Below are 6000 nucleotides of genomic sequence, written 5' to 3' on the forward strand. Positions count from 1 at the left end.
CAAATTAATGAAGGCATTTCAAATGTAACATTATAAAATCAAATTATTTATTTTCCCTCCAAAATGTGTTCGTACTATGTTTTTGTCATATTAGTATATGAATCCCCATTCTTACAATTACTCAAAGCTAAAAACATAGGAGTCACCCTTACCACGCCTTTAGAAATATATCTGAATCTGATTACTAACCACCACCTACAATGCTACTATTCTGGTCCAAGCCATAGTTATATGTTACCTTCCCCATTACAGCAGCCTCCTAACTGACCTGTTGAATTTTAATTCCCACTCTTGTACAGTCTACTATGTAGCAGCAAAAATGTTCCTTTTATTTATTTATTTTTTAAATTTTAATTTATTTATTTATTTTTGGCTGTGTTGGGTCTTCGTTTCTGTGTGAGGGCTTTCTCTAGTTGTGGCAAGCGGGGGCCACTCTTCATCGCGGTGCACGGGCCTCTCACTATCGCGGCCTCTCTTGTTGCGGAGCACAGGCTCCAGACGCGCAGGCTCAGTAATTGTGGCTCACGGGCCCAGCCGCTCCATGGCATGTGGGATTTTCCCAGACCAGGGCTCGAACCCGTGTCCCCTGCATTGGCAGGCAAATTCCCAACCACTGCGCCACCAGGGAAGCCCAAAAATGTTCCTTTTAAAACGTAAATCATATCACATCGCTCCACTGCCTGAAATTATTGCTCAAGTAAAAACCAAAATCTTTAAAACAACCTGTGAGACTCTATAATCTGTATTAACCCTACCCACCACATCCTCTTTGATCTCATTTCCTTCCGAGACTTTCTTTGTCTTTTCATCCCAGGCCCATTGGCCTCTTTCTTTTCCCCAAACAAGCACGCTTACGATATACATATGGTTCATTTCATCTGGACCTCTACCAAAATCTCACATTATCCTGGAGGACTCCTCTGTATCTTAAAAAATATACCCTATTTTTGTCACTCTCTACTTCTCTTAGATTTCTTCAGTTTTTTTCAAAATAGCATAAACCACTACCTAATAACTTACTCATATGTTTACTTGCTAATTATGTAGGGAAACAACACACATACACACACTCAGACACATAAACCTCAACAGAGCAGGGACTTTGTTATTTTATTTACTGACTTATCCCAAATAATTAGATAAGATCCTGGCCCCAGGTAGACCCACCATAAATATTTATTGAATGAATGAATGAAGCCAATTTCTTCGTGAAGCATTGACTGAATTTCTGTTAGGTATCAAACACTGCCCTAAGTGTGATAATACCTTTAAAATTTTTCTAACAATTCTAGCCATCTAAAAATTAAATACAATTATCCTTATTTTATTAATGAAGTTCTGAGAGATTAAGGACTTGCTTAAGGTTACATAGTTAGTAACAGAATTGGATTTCAGTCTTTTAATTTCAAGCTTTTATCTCTATTATCCCAGTTATCAATAACATTGGGTGCCTTGGATAACCACAGAATAGAATCCATGGAGACAGGATTAAAAGCCAGACACCACTGAGAACCATTCTAAGTAGCTCTCAACATCTAGTTTTATAATCTTTCGTCAAATTACAAGGGCCAGTATTCAGACTAGAATATTGAACTTCTGCAGGAAATGTGTTCTTCTGATGTGTAGAGCTAGGAAGCAGCGTCCTTTCCATGAGAGGAATGGGCTGACAGTCAGTCTAAGCACCTGGGATTTCCATACACTTTCGTCACATTTATTGGACTAATAGATTTGAAGAATGATTTAAAGCAAAATTACTGGTGCAAAAAAAATCTCTGCCTACAGTCACATGATTTGTCGCAATTATGCATTTTCTAATTAAGAAATAAATGTGTCTATAATTTGCTCCAGATGAAATTTGTTCGTTCCTGTTCATTCCTACATGGGCAGCTGGACTTCCAGGGCCACCAAAGAGAGTATATCGTTCTAAGGAAAGATATTTTCTTACACCGCACACAAGTCTCAAACAATCCAATCCTAAAGAATAGTTTTGCTAAAACTCATCCTCTTGTGACCTTAGCTTAGAGGTTGTTCAGGAGAAGGCTCAGTGAGTGTGGAACAGTAGGAAATGGTCAATTTTCCCTCACTTCAGGGCCGAGTATGGAAAATCAAGTCCGTATTTGGACTTGATGTTGGAATACTCTGAACACGTAACTTTAATATAAACCTATGGCAAAGATTATGCATTTCATGTTCTTAAAAGAGATTATAAACCACATATTTTGTTTTTATTAGAAGCATTCCTTGTTTCTGGAAGAGTTTGGGGGTACATAAGTCCACAGTGGTTTTAAGAAGAGTTTAGGAAAAAGACAATCCACTAAAAGTAGGGAGAGAAGATCATCAGACAGCACACAAATTGCAGGCACCAACACAGCATTTCTGCTTCTATTTCAGTGTGTAACTGTGAAGTGTCTGGGAAAAAGCAATCCTGTAAATGAAATGTATGACATTTGCTTAACCAGGAGTGGCTTAAACTGAGCAAGATTAAAGTTTAAAGAAGATTTTGTTTAATCTCATTAAAATGAAGTGAAGAAAAGAAAGAAAGTTTAGGGATAAACTTTAATCTCTGATTATTAAGGGTATAGTTTTGTTCATATTATTTTGATGTACAGTAAAAGTAAAATTTAGCTAAATTTGTATTGCTCATCAACTGATTATTGTTAGTTTGGATTTCCCAGATTTTATTTCATGAGCTCATTTTTCTTTCGCTTTCCACAGACCCTAGAATAGCTAACTAATCTTGCATGAATGATAGTAGGGTAAATTATATAACAAGTAAAGATGAAACTCAGGTGAGACTAAACTAGCCCATGACTAGACATTGATCAAAATACTTTTGAAGAAAAAAAGCAAAAACAAATGTCATGGAAAGACTAAGAAGGGACTGAAATCTACTAGGAACATCAGAATCACAAATGTTTGTGATTTTCTTGTTAAAGTGTAATAGAACAATATTTGCTAGTGAATGAAATAGGTAAAATTTTCATCTCATGTTGATTTCCTATCACAATTTGCATGGAACTTTTCTCCCACCAAGATAAAAACCTTTACCAAAAAAATATAGAATAATCTCATTTAGTTTCGTGTCTCCTATCCCTGCTTCCCTCTATCCTTTCATTCACAGAAACTCATGCACTATTGTGTGGAGAAATTTGGTAAAAAAAAATATTTAAAATAAAATTAGAAAAAAATAAAATAAAATAAAATTAGAGGTAAAATTTTTAAAAAAGTTTGCAACATATATACTCCTAATACCCTTAATAGATAAAAAAAAAAAACTTCTACAAAACAATAAAAGGACAAAAAAATCCCCCCAAAATGGACAAAAAACAAGAACAGATAACTCAAAAAGAAAAAAAAATACTAAGTACCTTTAAATATGTGATAAAGTCAAGTTCAAAAATGAGATGACATTTTTGCCTATTACATTGGCAAAGATAATTCCAGTTCTCAAGAGAGAAATTTGGCACTATAACTCTTAAAATTTGTATAGCATTCCATTTCCAGAAACTTATCCTAAGGGAATATTCATGCATATATTCAAAGATTAAGCTGTCAGAATGTTCTTTGCATTATTTGAAATGACAAAAGATTAGCAGTAAGTTAAACATCCAACTATACAATACTTGGCAAAAATTATAAGGCATCAGTATAACAGGATCTTATAAAGTCACTAAAAATGCCAGAGAAGATTATTTAATAATTAAAAAATAATCAATTCCATTTTATCAAGCAGAAAACTAGATTGCTAAATAGTATAGTGAATAATCCCTTATTAAATAAAATACATAAGTATTTTCTAAAGTTTCTATAATGAATATTTATTACCTATTAGTAAAAAAAATAGGCTTACAATTAGGCAAAATTTAGATATAATACTATGTGAAGCAGAAATTCAGTGTCTTCTCACTTCCCCTCCCAATATAAACACTGAAAACTTCACTGGCACTTGTTATAAAATTTTATTTATGTATTTTACCTCTGTATTATTCTCTCTTCTCACTAATGATCTCTGTGCATATATATATTATAATACAAACTTTAAGTAAGCCTTTAGGGAAGAAGGGCCAGTTATTTTAACTTATCACTTAGAATAGCTTCTCACAAAAATAAGTACTAAATTAATTCTTTGCTTCTATGACGTAAATCACTAAACAAGGAAGGGGAACGCTAAGCCCCTTAAAATTAATGTCCTCAAATTAACTTTTTCTCAAACAAGCTGCCTTCTGACCATAAAAACACCATCTGCCCTTCATCAGAAACCCTCAAAAATTTATCATTTTCACTGCAGATTTCCCACTCTACCCCATGTAATTGGTTACCTCATCCACCCATGTCACTCTTAGTGTCCCTTCCTGCCCATCACCACTGCCACTGCCTTACTCTAAGCCCTCATCCCCTCAATTCTGGATCTTCTGGGCTGTCTAATAGCTGCCCTTCCTAACTCTAGGCTATGTCCGTGTAAATCCAACCTCCTTGCTACTGTCAGTCTACTCTTTCATAAATATCCCTTTAACCAAGTCATTTCTTTGCTTTATAACCTTAAAGAGTATTTCCTCCAAATAAAAGCTAGCATCATACTAAACCACTGTTTGTTTCATGAGCTCTTTTTTTTGTTTCACCACTGCCCACTTTAATTTCTAAATTCCCCAATATATGCCTTTCCTTCTGGTCCAACTATATTCTACCCACACGTAAGTGCACCATGTTCATTTATACTTCTGGGCTTTCTCTGAGGTGACTTCTTTCACGGGTAATACCTTTCTTCCTCCTGAGCCATTTCCCAAATCGTACCCATTTATCCAGCCTCAGCTTGTCACAATTTCTGTACATCTTCTTTAATATCCCCTGTAGATCTCTTCCTTCTTCAAACGCTTTTAGTACCCGGAGTCTGGATCACAAAATTTAGTGTGTGCGATTCCTTACGTTATTTGGGCTTTGTTTCATGTTTGCTGCTTGAGCTTCTCCCCGTATTATACAATACCTCCTGGCAGCCGGTCGTACACCCAGTAGTTTGCTCCTCCCACCCCTCCCCTAAATTGCCCCTCCCGCCACCACTGGTAACCACTAGTTTGTTCTCTGTAAGTGAGTCTTGCTTGCCACTGGCTTTTGGAAACAAGGTAGCAACCTGCAATCTGGGGGCAGGCTGGAAGAGCAGAGCAAGCCCCACCAGAAGAAGAACCCAGGCGGCTCCTTCGCCTGCCAGCAGCTTCTTTTGTGTCCTTCGCCAGTAAAACTGTCCAGGTCAGGGCTCAGCAATCTTTCGCATTAAAAAAAGAAAGAAAATTAGTGTATCATGTTTTTGCCAAACCAGCATCTGTTACCATGGAAACCTACAAGACTCTGAAGTTAGTAGCAGAAAACCCTGGGTCTGGATCCACTTTGCCTTCAGTGTCACCTGGTGTCAGGGCTCAGCAATCTTTCCCATTAAAAAAAGAAAGAAAATTAGTGTATCATGTTTTTGCCAAACCAGCATCTGTTACCATGGAAACCTACAAGACTCTGAAGTTAGTAGCAGAAAACCCTGGGTCTGGATCCACTTTGCCTTCAGTGTCACCTGGTGTCAGGGCTCAGCAATCTTTCCCATTAAAAAAAGAAAGAAAATTAGTGTATCATGTTTTTGCCAAACCAGCATCTGTTACCATGGAAACCAACAAGACTCTGAAGTTAGCAGCAGAAAACCCTGGGTCTGGATCCACTTTGCCTTCAGTGTCACCTGGTGTCATCACAGGGTCTGGATGCGTCTGGACCACTGGGCCCTGGTTGTTGTTAGAAAGGATTCGTGACTTTCGTATTGGGATCTGGAAAAACCCGCATCACATTCGTTGAGGCTGAATGATCGGCACGCGTGGCGCTAACACAGAACGCGCAGGGGAAGAGGGCGCCAGGCGGGGAGGACAGCCCCCGCGGGAAGGGTGGGCAGCCGCGCGGCGCCCCACCCCGAGGGTTGAGGTGTGGACGTTTTTCTCCCATCGCAGCGCTGGGGAGCGGGAAAGCAGGGTG

The 6000-nt window shown here is 37.9% G+C and overlaps 1 long non-coding RNA gene across 1 annotated transcript in view; it reads right to left on the reverse strand.

The window, feature by feature from the left end:
* Positions 1-5449, reverse strand: part of LOC309646605 — a 181117-nt gene extending 175668 nt beyond the window's left edge. Inside the window, exon 1 of the long non-coding RNA XR_014255460.1 lies at positions 4792-5449. This is a non-coding gene — a long non-coding RNA (uncharacterized lncRNA). The remainder of the gene's footprint in view (positions 1-4791) is intronic.
* Between the last annotated feature and the right edge of the window lie 551 nt (positions 5450-6000).

This window comes from Balaenoptera physalus (genome assembly GCF_965194825.1).
Source record: "Balaenoptera physalus genome assembly, chromosome: 17".
In the NCBI taxonomy this organism is placed as follows: Eukaryota; Metazoa; Chordata; class Mammalia; order Artiodactyla; family Balaenopteridae; genus Balaenoptera; species Balaenoptera physalus.